Below are 17969 nucleotides of genomic sequence, written 5' to 3'. Positions count from 1 at the left end.
TTTTTCTTCCAGGAAAACCACTGTAATCACATAATTACAATAAGTATATATAATTCAATTGCATTATATATTCTGAACATGTATTTCTAAGAATAGTGAAGTGACAGTGTGATTCATGGCAACTCCTCTCCAGCCTGTTGATGGTTGAGAGGATCACAGAGTCGATGTGCTGAAAGATGCCACCGTCATGTTGAGTGGCATGATGTGCCATCACCATGTTCCATATTTGTGCCTTCTGCTCAGGTGTAAAGGCTGCTGCTGTTTCACCAGCGTGTGATTCAGCTCTGCACGTGAAAACAACAGGGAGCAAAGGTTGATTTCATTTTAAATTGTCTTGGTGTGACCAAGATGAATCCTGAAGAAATGTATTGAATGGCCTCTTTTAATGTGCTCGACACGTCCATACAGTTGGTCCATACAGATTAGTATCAGCATGTCTGAGAGCTGGATTGGGTTGCACCGGAAATCTATCACTAAGTGCTTCCATATCTTTCTCAGTAACGACTCGCTAGTTTCAAAACAGTGGCATACTAAATTTGGTCGTACCATCAAACTTAATAAATGTTTTACAGAGTAAAAACTTAAGTAATGAGTAAATTGTTTGCTAGGAAACGCAAAAATAACCGTTTTATAATCTGTAATGAACTGAACTGGACTGGACTGCTGGCTTGTTTCCAATCTTTTCTAAATACATTTTCTTTATGTTGTTTATTATGTTATAAATTCTCCAAGTACAAATTATGTCATATGTACTTGAAGAATTTAGAAAATTGGTTTGCAGTGTAGAGATGACTGGGAATATCCAATTACGCCAACCTAACTGCGACATTTTTTCAGTTTTAGCCTGATGTTATTAGCATTTTTTTTTTTCGTTACTTTGTTAAATTATTAATTTGTTGTAATAATTGTAAATAATTAATTTAAAGTCTTCCCAGATTACATCATTAAACAGCATTTTAAATGTCAGGTCAAATGTGTCGACCATATTCAGTTAATACTAGCAATCTAACATTAGTTTTGTCACCCGGCAAGTACTGGGTGTACATATTTTGTAAAAATTAATTTCTTTGTGTGATGTAAACTGTTTTAATTTGATACCTAAATCTATAAACGCTACATTTTAAATAGATTGCGTTTGAACCAACTCCCAATTCTTCTAAATATTTGAGGTTAAATTGACGGCACGCTTCAAAAATGAGAAAATTATTTTTTCACCTTCAGGTGTTTGCTGTGTAATTTAGCACACAAATTGATTTGTTGCTTTGCATATGAGACGGATAGCATTGGACTCGCAATAACATGTTTTAATTAGTCCGACTAAATAGATTTTCTTCTCAAGTGTAGACATTAGTGTTTACTGGTTTGCAGAAGTGAATTTTGCTTTTTTGAGATGAAAGCAGTGAGTAATTCTAAAGCATTATGAGCAAATGGGTCCATGGTCAGGGATTTGCACATATAGTTTAGACATTGGACGGGACAGCCTCTAAGCAGTAGAGAAGTGTTAATGCCTCAATGTGAATGACTGAAAGCGGAAATGAAGGAGACAACCGGGTGACTGGCCCATTGCACTTAAAAAGAGACACAGCAAACAGAGAGCTTTTCTCTGTTTTCCTCCAGAGAGGGGAAAGGGGGGCAGGAGGTGTGTTATTCTGTGTGAGAGAAACCGAATGAAGAGATGGGTAGTGAGGGGAGATAATGTTCATTAGAGGAGGTGAGCGGGAACAAAGCGTAATCTCCATTTTAACCTTACCTTTAGAGGAAGGCCGCAGTTGCTGCTGTGATAAAGGACTAGTGCAGCCCTAAGCTATGCACGGAATACTGATTAATCCCTTACCATTGTTATCAGGAGACGTCAGCTAATGCCGCGATGGTGAATCGCACTCAGCTGCTGCGGCTCAGGACATTTTTTCTCTCTATCTATCCCTTTCTCTTCCTCTCGCTCTTGTCCATTCTCTGGGTCTATCCATCTCTCTCTTCATGAGGGGAGAATAGGCGCCTGGGGCCTTTGATGGCATAAGGGGGCGTTAGTGTTTTGATAAGTATTGATATCAATCTTATAAATCTGAATTTAATGACCCAATGTGCCTGGACTGTGAACATTTGTCATGGAATCCTCATATGAGGAATAAAGCTAAATAGGTGAATTCACATTCACTCATTCAGACAGAAGATCGCTTGCTTGTGCGTTATAAACTATGCCGATGACAACCCCATGTACTTGTGTTATCGACTTACCCTGCACCTTGCCAAATATGCTGTGCAGTAACACAAGAGAAGGTATGTTTTCCTGTGGAGAGCATGAGGCGACTGTAGAGAAGTGAGGAAGCAATAAGAGATGTGAAACGGAAGAGATGAAAAAAAGAAAGAACAAGAGGGATAAAAACACCGAAAGGAAAGAGCCATACGGAGGAAGAGCGGTTGAACCTCAGCGTGAGTTCTTACCGTCCTTCCCTGCTTCCCTCCTCCTCCTCCCTTCCCTCTTTTAGACTGTCTCTCTTGATGGATTGGCCCATCAGTTAGAAATAATTAGGATGAGCTGTAGTCTTGTCTTGCTGAATGCAGTATCACCAGGGAGCAAGTTCAAGCCTTAAAAGCAGAACTCCATCCTGCCTTCACTTTATATTCCTACAGGGGAGGTTTGCACATAAAATTGCATCATTCCACTTTATTACTCTGATACCGCTGTACAGGATCATGCAAAGACAAGCAGTTAAAGTCAAATAGCTGATGATTTCACCTGCTACTTTGTGGAAACTCCACGTGTACAGCATGTCCTATACGCTGTTATTTTCACCTGCAAAAGCGCTAGCATCAGCGTGATCAAACGGACAGTTAATGCACACAATATATAACTTCCCATCAGTGTTCAAATAATATCCTGATCTGAGCCTGAAGGCGTCATCACATACCCATTTTTTCCTTCTTTCTACTTATTTTTTCATTAATTTATACACAGAGAATCAGTCACTCCTCGGCAGATGCTCTTGTCCGCTGGAGGCCACCACTCGATCCTGCAGATTGCTGATTACACCATTTTCATACTTATGCTCCTCAAGTGTATGCTGTTTATTAAACTCCAACATACTGTTATGATAAATGGTTAAGTGAGATGCATCATGGGACCTGTGTGACTCATGGATGTTCCAGTGTTGAATCGAGAGTCGAGAATGGTGTGAAGATTTAGACCTTCACTGAGTGACTGTTTAAAGCTGCACTAACCCATACTTATTTTACATTAACAATCAATCACATGACAAGCTGTAATGTGAACGGTGTCTCTCTCTGTGACAAACTCACAGAGAATTCCAACCAAATTCTGTAGTTTCCCTCAGTTTTGTGAAGCTTTTTAACGTCTTTCAGTTTGTTGTTTTGGTTTTACGGCCCGTAACTTTAATGTTTTCTTTCACTCTCGCTGCTCTCAATCTCATTCCCAGACACAGCAGGTGGCCCATTAGATTAGACTAGCTGGTGAACATAGTGGAGCATTTAGCTGAGCCACATGTTTTTCTCAGGAGTTGGTGGAGACCAGGCCAGAGCTAAAAGGAGAATGAATATTTAACTTTCATTTAACAGGTTTTTTTTTGTTGTTGTTTTTTTTATGAGCCTGCTGGATATATAAATAGCCAACTGTTTGCTACCATGTTCGCCATATCAACTTAATTAAGTGTTGTGTTTAAAGCTTGTTGCGTTGCCCCCAAATGGCCAAAAAATTTAATTTAGCTTTACATAAACGCTCACCTAACCTTACCCATCTGAAAAGTCGTCTTTGGAAACTGTTTGGAAAAGGGAAGGCACTTTCAAAAAATACCTGGCAGGTGATTGGATGAACCATCTGTCAAACTAACGAAAGCGAAACTAACTGAAGCCTTCAGTGCCGTTCTTTGCTCTTCTTTCAATGAAGAAATACTCTCCAGTTCTGATATAACTGATGCTATTGCAGCATCTATGATAACCTGTTCAGGAGCTGCCATTGTTGTTTAAAACAAACAGTCGCCTCTCACTATGGTCTCCCGGTTCTACACACCTAAGCCATACCTATAGCTGCAGTATAGCTCCTCACAGGACGCTGATTGGTCCGTGCACTGGCTTGCCAGCCACAAATGCATTACTTGAACCCTGACAAGATTGATGTTCATGTGACATTTGATCCCGCGATTCTCCCGTGATCTCGTGGAATTGTGAGAATCCAGCTGCCGTGCAAGGTTTAGCCTCATCCACAACATTCCTGTTTTTATTACTGGGTAACAAATCTTCATGTAACAATCAATAACTGAAGCATGGAAGTAGTCGCTCTAGAGTCTCCTCATTAAGAATGCACAATGTCAAACTAAATATTGTGATCACGTTGAGTTTCCCTACAGTGTTTCTCAACCTTTTTTTCAAGAACCCCTAAATTGATAAACATTAGGTCACAGACCCCCATTTGATAACATTTTGCTTCAGGGACCTCCATCTGAAAAGATTTGGAAATGATTAAGACCAGAATTCTATAGTTGTCAACTACAGTTGAGGAGATAACCATGGAGGAAGTGAAACCTATCAGAATAGTCACTGTCATGACTCTTACTCACATTGGGCTCACTTCTACAGTATAGAGATTTAAATGGTGAAAATAAACTACTCCTCACTTTTTTGGGGACCCCCTGGAACACCCTCAAGGACCCCTGGGGTCCCCGGACCCCTGGTTGAGAACCACTGCCCTACACAATACTGACAGTTACAATATTTCAGTGTACAAGGCTGCATATAAAGGCTGTATATTCAGAGAAATCTGATTTTTTCTCATGCCGCTGCAGCTTAAACCTCAAGATTTTGAGGAACAACCTGTAACATGGCACTAAATTAATCGTATTGTCTCCGTCTGTGCCAGAAAAGTGGATGCCAGATAGCTCTGCCCATTCCTAATGACACCTATATCCACCTGTATGGGTTGTTATTGCCATCTTGGGACGCCTCGACCTGCCCACTGTATCTGTCGTCTGCAGCCTCTCTGTCCTTTACTCTGATGAGCCCTGAGCCCCAGTGGGCCATCTCACCCTTCCAGATAATGTTTTTTTTTTGTCAGGACAGAGTGTGACCTTCTGCTAATACCAGTGAACAATGCCAGTGTATCGCAGTCATCATCATCGTCATCGCCATCGCCATCGCCATCTCTCTCTGTCTCTATTTTTCTTTTGTTTGGCATGTAGAGGGCATAAATGATACATTTTTTAAAGCTAGTGATGTTTGTTTATTCATTCGGAATCGCTCCCTTGTTCCTCGTTTCAGCAATTTATTCTCTTAGATGGAAAATTTAGCTCATCTTTCCTCAAGTGTCTCTAACAGACATTGAGCCCGTGGTCATTTCCTCGCCCACCTGAAGAACATTCGCAAAAACTCAGACCGACACCGGGGCTGTAGTTCATTCCCCCACGCAGATTCATTATTCAAACATGACCTTTCTTCCTCCCCCTCTTTAAAAGTGGAACCATCGTGAATTTTGTCAGCGAGACAGATTGGTTGGCACCTTCAAAAATGCAAGGTGGTGGAAGTGCCACAGACAATCTGGGACTGGCACTTTTCTCTTCTCCATTATTGAGATGAATGGGATCGTGAGAGCGAAGGAGAAGTGCCGAGCAGCGGGGGGCCCGCCGTGTGTGAATTGTCGGTTGTGTTTTTTGAGCCTTTTTGAGCAACAACAGAGGCACGAGAGAGTGTGAGAGTCAGACACATAAAAGAAAATGTGTATGTTTGTGTGAGTAAGTGTGTGTGTGTCAGTGCTTGGGTGTTTTTGCTGAGCCTTTCATGTTCATTGCATGGTGCCTTGTTCGTGTCAGGCTTCACATGCTGATCAAACTCTGAGTGGCTCAGCTGGCTGGAGAGGACAGGGCAGGAAAGCGGCACATAAAAAAAATTAAAAATGACTGGTCACCTTTTTGGCTGTTGTGCTTTAATATCCCGTGGTTTTGCACCAGGTGTGTACCCTGAGCATGCACAGGATTTAACACACAGCACTCCGTCCTCTCAAATGCCCTCTCTCCCCCCTGTCATCTCCCTCCAAAGTGCATTCAAGCACATGCATGTGCACTCAGGAAAAAAATAGAAATCTGCCCGTGGAGTAGATTTTATTTGCAAACAACATAATGGGTTCATGACTTCCATGACGCTGTGTGTCACGTTTCCCGTTATGCGTCACCCCTAAGAGGAGAGATCCTGCCTTAGAAATAACCTGCAGGAGGTGTTTCATATTTATATATAAAGAAACATGTTCTGTTATCAATAAGTCTTCTCTCCACAGTCATGATGTATTTTACATGGCAGCCACGGTGAAACCTGCTCCATCCCGCTGATGGAACTGAAGGGAGGAAGATGGAATTCCATCTACTGAACGCAAACCCATTTTCAATTACACAAAACCCTCTCACGCACGGTGCGTGTTTGTGTTCTTGTAAAAGAAAGGGATTGCTCTAAAATGCAATCCAATCTTTGAACAAATGGGGGGAAAAAAGTTGCTACATCCCAAGTTTGAAAACACATTCTGCTTATTGTAAGTAGAGCAAAATTGCTCTGTGTTTTTTCTTGGCATCCTTTTTTTTTGTAATAGAGAAAAAATATTTTTTGCTTGAACGTTATCTGAAGGTTTGACTGTTTTACGAGTGCAACAGGAGGTTATTGCCAGGCCGCGCTGGGTATCCTGGCATGGATTTAATGGAGTCTGATACAGGCTGTGAATCCCTTTTGTACACACTCCGCTAGATGAAACTGGGTATTGCCAATACGTTTAAGTCCGTCTGTATCACCGTGAAATATATTCAGCCACCAAAACTGTGCAGTTTAAAGAAATAAAGCTCAGAGAATCGGCATATTTTCAAATGAACAAATCAAAAGTATTAAAAACAGTGTTATGATCCAAAGTAATAAATGTGTCCAACTGCTCCTCGTTCTGTTTCATGAAATTAAAAATACTAGCTTTCCGTCATGCTGTGTGACATTCAAATCAAATTAAGCCGAGAAGAAAGCTCATAATCCAAACCATGCCGTCTTGACATATGCCTTTCAGTGTCAGTTAGTTCTGCCTCTGACTCAAAACCTCTCTGCAATCAGCATTCCCTTCACTATCACACCATGCATCAACCACCTCCATCCTGAGGTATCCCGTCGAGAATTGCGCGAGCTTACAGCATGTAGCGCTGGTGCACACACACGTGCGTACTTCATCCCAAGGTTGGTAAACACAAATCAAAGCTCTGTTTGGTGACGGATCCTTGAGGTAGGGGTAGGGAGACTGGATGTTGTGTGTGTCTTGGTGAGATGGAGCCTTGATCTCAGGCCAGGGACCGTCATTGAATGGAGGGTGAGACATCATCTCTGCAGGGGTTTACAGGCAGTTGTGTGTTTAATATATTTATGAATAAGTGACCCTGTGTAAATGGGATATGTACAGAGTACCTTCATTTTTGTTGTAGCAGGAGCTGTGCATGTTAAAGTTGGCACACAAGTGTTTCATGTATATGCCTGCGCAATCCAGTCCCCTAGAAATTATGTATACGTAGGCTGCTTATAATTTGTTTGGCCAGTTGTGTTTTGTAGGGATAGTGGGCGTACAAAGAGCAGGACATACACCATTTTCACAGCAGACATCTTGACTTGTTAAAGCAGGAGAAATTCAGGGGGAATCATAGACTGTATAAGAAGTAGACCTATAGTCACCATGATGTCACCCATTGGTTTGTGGACTGGCATTTTGAAGCCTCGAGTTCGGCATTTTGGCCATCGTCATCTTGGTAAATGGCTGTCGCCATGTTGGTCTTTTGCAACCAGAAGTGACACGAGAGGATGGAGCTAAGTATAACCGAATGCTGAAAAAGATATTTTTAAGCGACCGAAAAGGTTCTAATTAACTTTCATGAGCTGAAAACACACTGTTAAAAGGGTTAAAGTTCTAAGACGAAAACACATTGACAACACCCAGACCTGTCAATCACAAGGTAGCCACGCCCTAAAGCATCCCCTGCTTTATGGTCTATTTGACTCTAAATGGGACCATAATTTACTAAATGAACATCATGCTGTATTGAAGAAGACTTGAAACTAGCAATTGAGACCATAAATTCATGTTTACAATGTTTACTGAGGTAATAAGTCAAGTGAGAAGTAGGGTCATTTTCTCATAGACTTCTATACAATCAGACTTCTTTTTGCAACCAGAGGAGTCGCCCCCTGCTGGCTGTTAGAAAGAATGCAAGTTGAAGGCACTTCCGCATTGGCTTTACTTTTCAGACCCCGGGGTTGCCCACTGGGTGGAATTGATAAAGTTGATGATGGCTGCATCCATTTACCCTGAGTTAGATCCAGGCTTCTGCTATTCTGCATTCTCATTCAAATGGCTTACTGGGACACTTGGGCCATTGTCTATTGGGGTCGCATGCTAACGTCACCGTGCTAACATCCTCACAATAACAATGCTAACATGCTGCTGTGTAGCAGGTATAATGTTTACCATGTCCTCCATCATCATGTTAGCATGTTAATATTCGCTAATTAGCACTAAACACAAAGTACAGCTGAGGCTGATGGGAATGTAGTTTTATGGTTATTTGGTCATAAACCAAAGTTTTGGACAAACTGGAATTTCGACCTGATGATTGAGGAATAGCAGCCCGTTCTAATTCCCAAGGCATCAAATACCAACGCTCAAGACACCCTTGAATTGTGTTAGGTTGGTTGGCGGGATTGGTGGTGGTGGATTGGCCCAACAAACACAGGGCTTTCATCCAGGAGACCGGTGTTCATTTCCTGTGCGTTAAGTTTCACTTTCACGTTACAATCAGCGGTTTGTTCGTGTCCCGTGTTCACAACGTCAAGTCACATATGTATATGTACAAATGTAGTAATCTTAAACCCAACCATGTTGTTTTTTCCTAAACCACTAAGTGGTTGCCTATTCCTAAACAAGTGTTTTTGTTTAATCCACAACATTGAGCATGTGTTTACTGCGATCGAAAGAGTAACGCAGACAGGTCTGACAAAGCGTCAGTATGTGACGAGTTGGGATGAGAATGTGTTGGGAATAGTCAGAGGATCATTAAGGTTATTACAATTCATCAATCCGTCCTGAGGGGTACAGCAATCCATCCATTAGTTATTGAGAGTTTTCACTTAACACCACAAATGTCAACCTCATGGCCGTACAAGGCTATTACCAAATTCATTAGGATTCATCATCTGGGAACCATGAATGTCTGTAAAAATTGCATTTCAATCCATCCAATAGTTGCTGAGATATTCCTGTCAGGACCAAAGTGGTGGACCAACTGACCGACAGACCGATAGACAGACATTGCCACCCCTAGAGCCCACTACTAGCACGGATAAAAACCATCATTCAGGCATCATTACTTTTCTTTCAGTTGGCCTGCAATCTAATTGCTCTATAGTGGATCATTTTGAATGACAGTTTTTGAATTCAGGCTGTATATAAAGTCTGGAGACCGACTAAGTGAAATAATAGCAGGAGAAAAAAAATTAGAAATAACTAGGGCTGTCAAAGTTAACACGACAATAATGCGTTGCGGAGGTTGTAGTGGGCTAGAAACATAAGGAATCCATTGGTATCAACCTTGTTATGAGCTTGTCGCAAAGGAAGTTAAATCACGCTACAAAACTTACCATAATCCCTTGGCCTCTGACCTCAAGATATGTGAATGAAAATGGGTTCTATGGGTACCCACGAGTCTCCCCTTTACAGACATGCCCACTTTATGATGATCACATGCGGTTTTGGGCAAGTCATAGTCAAATCAGCACACTGACGGCTGTCGTTGCCTGTTGCCTGCTTGAGTTTGCCATGTTATGATTTGAGCATATTTTTTATGCTGAATGCAGTGCCTGTGAGGGTTTCTGGACAATATTTGTCATTGTTTTGTGTTGTTAATTGTTTTCAAGTATTAAATACTTGACAAATCTCCCTTTTAAGGTACATTTTGAACAGATAAAAAATGTGATTAATTTGCAATTAATCATGATTAACTATGGACAATCATGCGATTAATTGCGATTAAATATTCTAATCGATTGACAGCCCTAGAAATAATCTTTCACTGCCACAATTATAACCAACTGTATTATTTAACAGTACTTTTTAAGGTATATGAATAAGTAAATGATTAGCTGTGGATATCTTTTAGAGCTATGAATTTATAATGCGGTCTTTTAAATGTATAATTTGCACTGAGGATGCAGCCTTGAGTCTTATTGTCTAAATGTAAACAGACAGTGTGAGAGTAATGCGAGGAGACAAGAGTTTTGGGAGCATGTAGCTCAGAAGTCTGTCCCTTTAAGCCCTGTGAGATATCATACTGGGACCAGTTCCAATTGAAACTTCAAATCCGTCTTTTCTCTTTGGTTTCTAATTAGCAGTTAACAGATGATGCATCCCGGAGACAGAAGGGAGAGAGCACGTACTGGTGTACAGCAAAGCCTCTGGTGACTGATACCAACCCCTTATGCCACCCAGTTCTTCTGATTTTGAGATTTTTCAGGTGAGTGATTTCCCTTTTCCTTAGCGTGCCTCTGATCGGGGTTGGGCTGATCTCAGTTAAACTCCTAATAAGCCCCATTTCACGGCATGCAGCCAAGAGATTAGATCTGACAGGGCAGGCGTGGGCTAGTACTGAGACTACAGATCTGCAGGCTAAGCTCTGGATTGGAAATGTTCCAAAGCCTGGTGCAGCTTGTTGGATGGAGGGCTCCTCGCTGCATGATGATACCAGAAGCATGATTGTGTGAAATTCCGCGCTCCCTATTGACCAGCCCACCTGCCATACCACACTTTAATCCAACCTTTGCTGCCCTCCCGAGAGACACGGTTATAGGTTGATGTTTTTATAGAACAACGGTAACAGTTTCAACTTTCTCGCAGCAGCCAGATGTTGGTGGAACTGCTGACCTATGAGCTACTCTGACAGATCACCCTGGAGGTGTTTTGCATACATCACATGAGCCGCAGCAGCATATGAATCATATTCCATATGAAGCTAAAGATGTGTTCTCACAGCATAGTGTACAGGCAGGTGAACTCTGCTTGCCATATGGCTTAGGGGGAGCTTATTAGGCTCTAAGCAGAAAACACATTATCCACAGTGGACCAAGGCCACCGAGGGATGATTTCTATTATGAAAGCCTTTAATTCCACTGGTGTGGGTTGGAGGGGGGGTGGCGGGAGTGGAAATGTGGAAAAATGCTTCAGGACAGGAGCTGTACCCTGGCTGCTTGGCTAATGTATGGGTAGATGATATCTTCAAGGCCCCCCCGTCTACTCCTGACTGGCATTGAAGGAGAAATGTGATTTCTCTGCCTTGTTCCCTGAGCGCAGTTTTGTAAGTAATTACATCGTTGATAATACGAATGACCCACCATCTCTTTTCTATCTCTACCTGTTGCTCTCTTTCCTTTAAACTTGTAAAATTAATCAAGTTTACCCTGAGGGTGTTGGTTGCAAATAGATTAAAGGGAATGTTTATAAGGAAACTCAAGGCCTGTAAATGAATAGATTTGAAAAGCATTTTTGAATCAAAGAGTGACATGATGATGGCCATGCACAATATTTTTTCTCCTATACAAACACTACAAAAGCATATTGATTTAATTCATGCCAGACCTAGCTGCAGTACATCTACAGTAGATGTGTTGTTCAGAGACACAAAAGTCACGTAATGTGGGGGCAGTTACAAGGTCAAATTAAGTTATCTTTTGCAGAATTTCTCAAAGGAAACTAGCAAATTCATGGTTACACATATAGAATGACTTTTTTATTTTTGCACACACATAAAAACAGATGCACACTACGCGTTTCAACCATAAACACTAAAGTACCACCATCCACTCAGACAGTGAATTGTTGGCTCTGATGCATAGCAGCATTACAAACCTTTTTTTTCCCATCACCATGCACCTGTTATTCATTTACACTGCTTATGGTATTTATTATTGTTGTGCTCTTCAACAGGGTGAATCATGGCCATTTTCCCTCCTGTCAAGCCGTATTGTAAACATCACATATTGAAAATATCAATCTTTTGTCAATGTGGAACAGAACCTGCTTCTTCACCCATATCAACAATGTGTACATACTGCCCCCTTGAGGGCAAAAGTTGTAACTGCAGTCAGAGTGAACTTTTGTAGTGACTGTAGTGATTTATTTAACTGCAAGATTTTATTATTTTATAGAATCATAATCTAATATGGGGATTTCATGTTACAAATCTTAAAATCAAACTACTTAAATACATTCATACATACTTATCTGAAAAACATAATGTGCATATGATGTCCAGTTGTATGTTAATGGGTAGAGTTATGGAACATGTGTACAGATAGTAAAGCATGTAAGCATTGGAGGAGGTAGCTCAACCTCAGAAGTGAAGTAGACTTTCCACTTTAATTTACTTTTTAATTTGCTAAAAACAAAAGAAAAAAGATAAAAGTATAATAGAAATAGATTTTTTTCAAATAACATGATGCCACATTTAGCTCTGTCAGCACTGTTGCTGTTGTTTGCATTGTTGCTGCTGCACTGTTTTTTGTGCTATGATGTGTCAAAACATCTGCTTTTAAAAATACCTTAAAAGGTTATACCTAGCTTAATTAAGTTACATTAGTATAATTTATTTATTTCTAACTATCCTGTTGATTCAACTCATATAATGTGAGTAATGTACTTGTTTTGCCTGAAAGAGGTATAAAACTAAGTTCACTTGACTAATTTGATGCAGTGTTACAAAATTAAAGAGACACGGCAAGCACAGAATGCACACACGCACACCCAATGTTGGACTTCATTTTTAAGTTAAAATGCTAATTTGATGTACAAAATTTGAGTTGCAACTTGCACGTGACAACTTTGGTCACCCCAAATGCAGCGCATGTGAATCAGGCTGATGATGAGCCAGACCTTCTCATTCAAGATGCAAACAGCTGTGAGTGTGTCAGTGTGCTGATTTGACTATGACTTGCCTAAAACTGCATGTGATTATCATAAAGTGGGCATGTCTGTAAAGGGGAGACTCGTGGGTACCCATAGAACCCATTTTCATTCACATATCTTGAGGTCAGAGGTCAAGCGACCCCTTTGAAAATGGCCATGCAAAAGTTGTGGAAGAGCAGCCTTCTGTGAAACAGATGTTGAATCGCTGGCCAGCTCTTTTCAGAAAACAACAGGTAAGCAATCAAGTATATTAACAAAGTCAGGATGTTGCTTGCTGAGGGGAATAAAGAAAAAGATATTTGTAAGTAAATAAAATAGATATACAAATTGCATAAACATAAAAACCCAAAAGCTTTGCATGATGCGAAACTGCCCGTCACATGCACAGTTTGTCTACCAAAATATTGTGTGAAGTTAGTACAAGATGTTATGTTTGTGTTCTGTATTGTCATTGAAGGTTTTTGTATGATTCACAAGAGTGGCAAGTAAAGATCTTGAGCAAGACTTCTTTGAGTCTTTGGACCGCTACATCCCACGTTTCCTTGAGATCTTCTAAAAAGGGAATTGTTTGCAGAGATCCTTGCCCAGGTTGAAAAAAGGGTGAGAATTTCTTCTCAATCTTTTGTTAAGTGCAGGAAGTTGTGCAAGTTCTTCCTTTCTGACAATGTTCCAGTCTCCACACACACTCCACGTTATCAGCTGGAACCGCCGTATGACAGCAATGCAGAGCTGCGGCCCTAAGCTAGCCAGTGGGGCACACTCATATGCATGAACATGCACTAAAAGCATGCGGGGCCAGCCCGGCTATGTCAACAAAGCATGGAGGGGGGGAAAGCGATTTCATTCTCTGTTCAGGTAGACATTACTCCACTATATCTATGCGTAGCAAATAGTGGTTTGCTGCTATATTCATCCTCTGGATATCGTATAGAGCACCTTTAAGACTTATAGTCATATTTACTTACCTTTTTCGAGGCAATCGGTTTCCTTGATTTTTTTAAAGTAAGATCAACTTGTCAGATTTTACAGTGTAATGCTATAGTGGTCAAAATCATTTTTTTTTTCCTTACGGTATTATACTTATAATGTATACATTGCCTGAAAGTTAGTCACAAAATGCAAAAATAAAGGCTGCTCACAAACATTTGACTGAGTGCATGTGCTTGAATTGAGTGCATGAAGGACATAGTTTTGCCAAGATTACGTGAGGATTACGTTGTTTGCAATCTCTGTGCTGAGAGGCACATCTTTGAGAATGTGTAGCACTTGTTTGTGTAACCTGTAGATGTGAAGAGCTCTCAGGAGCTGACTCAAATTAGATTCCTCCCTGGCTTGATATGTGAGCTCATTTAATCTCCTCAGCTTTTCATTCCTAAGAAATACTTCATCACAACACGATGCACCAGACGTGATCCACAGTCGCCTTTTGTTTTCTCCTGAAACTTCCTGTGGCGCAAGTTTCACCCAGACACTCGTAAACACAGACCGACACGCTCATCACTCCAAAATGCAAAAGCAAACATAAAGCTGACAGCATAAGAATCAAAGAAAGAGACAGAGATTTGAAATAAGTCCACTCATGGTTGTTCTATACACAAGATAAATATTACGTATGTGCAAGATGTCACCATAAAGAAAACATCATATCTCAATATCAAAAGGCAGTGGAGGCCCATTTTTTAAGTTTTTTTCTTATTTTATAAAGTAAAGGGTTGTAAAATTATTTCAAGTCTCCTGTATCCAACTCACCTCAACAGTTTGTGCTGTTGTGACTATCTTTCTTTCACAGGCATCAAAAGAGATGAAATGAGACCTGGGAGATTACTGTTGCCTCGTAACCAACAAGGGTAAAAACTGTGTGACCCTGTGCTAGGTGTAGGTATAGTGGTTGCATATCATCATCTCACTCCTTTTCAAGGTTATTGATGAATAGAGGCAAGATTTCCAGTCGAACAGCGGGGTGCAATCTGAAAGGCTGGGTGATGCAACAAAGATGAGACTAAAACAATAACTCTGAGAAAGGCAGCAAGAGGCTGCAAACTAACAGATGAAACTGATGCATAAGGCTCTTGCTGATGCATAAGGCTCTGCCTTCAGGTAACTCATGTCATAAAAAAGTCATAGGTATGTTGAAAAAAGAGTAATAAAAAGGTCATAGTATAGTATGTTGAAAATAAGTTAAAGTATAGTATGTTGAAAAAAAAGTCATGTCGAAAAAAAAGTCATGTCGAAAAAAACATTGAAAAGTCATAGTATAGTATGTTGAAAAAAGAGTAAAAAAAGTCATAGTATAGTATGTCAATTAAAGAGTAAAAAAAAGTCTGTATAGTTTGTCGGAAAAAAAAAGTCATCGTATAGCATGTCGAAAAAAATGCTAAAAAAGTTATAGTATGTTGAAAGAACACTAAAAAATGTCATAGTATAGTATGTCAAAGAACAGTCATAGTTTGGCATGTCGAAAAAAAGTCATAGTATAGTTTGTTGAAAAAAGAGTAAAAAAATAAGTCTGTATGGTAGGTCGAAAAACAAAAGTCATAGTATAGTATGTTGAAAAAAGTCATGGTATATGTCAAAAAAGTCATAGTATATTATGTCGGAAAAAGGTCATAGTATAGCATGTCGAAAAAAGTCATAATATAGTATGTCCAAAAAAAGTCTGTATAGTATGTTGAAAAAAGAGTAAAAAAAAAGTCATAGAATACTATGTTGAAAAAAAAATTACTGTAAAGTATGTTAAAGAAAAGTCATAGTATATGTCAAAAAAGTCATAGTATACTATGTCAGAAAAAGGTCATAGTATAGCATGTCGAAAAACAATTCATAGTATAGTATGTTAAAAAAAAAAATCATAGTATAGCATGTCAAAAAAAAGTCATAGTATAGTATGTTGAAAAAAGAGTAAAAAAAAAAAGTCATAGTATAGCATGTCAAAAAAAGAATAAAAAAGTCATAGTATAGTACGTTGAACAAAGAGTAAAAAAAAGTCAGAATACTGTCAGAAAAAAAAGTCATAGTAAAGTATGTAATAAAAAAGTCATAGTATATGTCAAAAAAGTCATAATATACTATATCGGAAAAAGGTCGTAGTATAGTATGTAAAAAAAAAAGTCATAGTATAATGTCAAAAAAGTCATAATATACTATGTCGGAAAAAGGTCGTAGTATAGTATGTTGACAAAAAAGTCATAGTATAGTATTTTGAAAAAAAGTAATGGTATAGTATTTCCAAAATGTCATAAAAATGTCATAGTATGGTATGTCCAAAAAAGTCACAGTATAGATAGATAGATAGATGTACTTTATTGATCACAAATTGGGAATTTCTTGTTTTGTAGCAGCAGGTTATCCAGGCATTGTACAGGAACAGTAGATACACAATAATATACATATCAACAGTAGAGATAAATATGTTTAGGAAACACAATATAAATAATGAATTAAAATACATTATAAATATAGCAGACTACTACAACTAACTTAGAAAATATGAAATATAGACATAGAATAACAATATCATACTATATACATTAGCAAAGTGTGCGAGTTACAGTTTTTGTGGTGAAATAAAAATTGAATGAGGTAGTAAACCGATGTGCAAATTCGACATGTGCACGATTATTGCTGGAGCAAAAAAGAAGGGAGTATGATTGAGACAGAGCTGAGAGGTCTCTGTTAGACTGAGGTGAGATGTTGTAATGGCATGAAAGATTTTCTGTATCGGTCCTTGTGACAGTGAAGCGACATCCCCTTCGTATATACAGCCTCAGTATTGGTCTTCCAGTTCACTCTGTGTCGATGTGGACACCCCGGTACTCCATCACGTCGACATCCTCTTCCAGAATAGGCAAGGGAAATGTCCAAATGTCTGAAAAAGTCATCGTATAGGAACGGAAAAAAGTAAAAAGAAGTCATAGTATAGTATGTCCAAAAAAGTCACAGTGTGCTATGTCCAAGAAGTCATAAAAAAGTCATGCTAAAAAATGTCAAAAAAAGTCATATCTACGTTCAAAAACATGTCGAAAAAAGATTTTAAAAAAGTCAGAGTATAATATGTCGAAAAAAAGTCATAGCATAGTGTGTCAAAAATAAAAAGTCATAGTACAGCTTGTTGAAAAAAGATTTTTTAAAAAATCATAGTATAGCATGTAGAAAAAAAAGTCATAGTGTAGTATGTCAAAAAAATTTTGTATTATGTCCAAAAATATCATAGCATAGTATGTCAAAAAAAGAGACAACGTATGTTGAAAAAATCTAAAACAAGTTATTGTATAGTTTGTCAAAAAAAGACAAAGTATAGTATGTCGAATAAAGTCATAAAGTCATAGTATAGCCCATCCAAAAAACGTATAAAAAGTCATAGTACAAAATAGTCATAAGTTGAAAAAAGTCAGATAAAAATGTATAGTATAGTATGTCGGGGAAAAGTCATAAAGAAATCATAGCATAGTATGTCAAAAAGGTGATTAAAAAAAAGTAATGTTGCATAAAGTCATAGTATGGAATATCAAAAAAAGGCTTGAAAAAGGCACAGTATTGTATGTCGTAAAAAATCATAGCATAGTGTATCATAAAAAGTCATAGTATAGTATGTCAAAAAAATGTCATAGTATAGTATGTCAAAAAAAGAGTCATAAAAAGTCATAGTATAGTATGGCATTACATTTCATTAAGAAGTCATTGTATAATAAGTCATAAAATGAATATGGTCAAATGAAAAAGATGGAAATGGAACACACTTTAAAGGGACTATTTGTAACTTTGTACGCACATAAATGTAGCGGGTCGTCACACATGCGCGTTCGCATATGCGCGCTCGCGTGTGGCTGGAGCCTCGTCTCCGCTGCATGCTCTCCTTCACTCAGAATGCGCGCGCGTCCTCGCTGTCTCGCTCCACCTCTAGACGTGAACGCGCGCTCACTACACACTGCAGAAGAGTTTAGCTCTGAGAATATCTAGTGAATGCACAGGGGACGTTTGTGCAGAAATAAATTCTGCAGTTCCTCCA

At 39.2% G+C, this 17969-nt stretch overlaps 1 long non-coding RNA gene across 1 annotated transcript in view; it reads left to right on the top strand.

Moving 5' to 3' along the window:
• Positions 1 to 17969, top strand: part of LOC141755882 (uncharacterized) — a 490132-nt gene that overhangs the window by 431534 nt on the left and 40629 nt on the right. The gene's annotated exons all lie outside the window — the stretch shown is intronic.

The sequence above is a fragment of the Sebastes fasciatus genome, chromosome 18, assembly GCF_043250625.1.
Source record: "Sebastes fasciatus isolate fSebFas1 chromosome 18, fSebFas1.pri, whole genome shotgun sequence".
NCBI classification, from domain to species: domain Eukaryota; kingdom Metazoa; phylum Chordata; class Actinopteri; order Perciformes; family Sebastidae; genus Sebastes; species Sebastes fasciatus.
Note: the sequence above shows the minus strand (reverse complement) of the source record. Positions and strands in the feature narration are given on the sequence as shown.